The sequence below is a fragment of the Microtus ochrogaster genome, unplaced genomic scaffold (genome assembly GCF_000317375.1).
Source record: "Microtus ochrogaster isolate Prairie Vole_2 unplaced genomic scaffold, MicOch1.0 UNK80, whole genome shotgun sequence".
NCBI classification, from domain to species: domain Eukaryota; kingdom Metazoa; phylum Chordata; class Mammalia; order Rodentia; family Cricetidae; genus Microtus; species Microtus ochrogaster.
Window position 1 is genome coordinate 244,112 of NW_004949178.1, and position 271 is coordinate 244,382.

Consider the following 271-nt stretch of genomic DNA (forward strand, 5'->3'; position numbering starts at 1 on the left):
GAATGACAGGTGCCCACAGAGACCAGGAGAGTGTATCAGGTCCCCTGGAGCTGAGTGACAGGTGCCCACAAAGACCAGGAGAGGGCATTGGGCCCCTGGATCTGAGTGACAGGTGCCCACAGAGACCAGGAGAGGGTATTTGGGCCCCTGGAGCTGAGTGACAGGTGCTCACAGAGACCAGGAGAGGGTATGTGGGCCCCTGGAGCTGAGTGACAGGTGACCACAGAGACCAGGAGAGGGTATTGGGTCCCCTGGAGCTGAGTGACAGGTG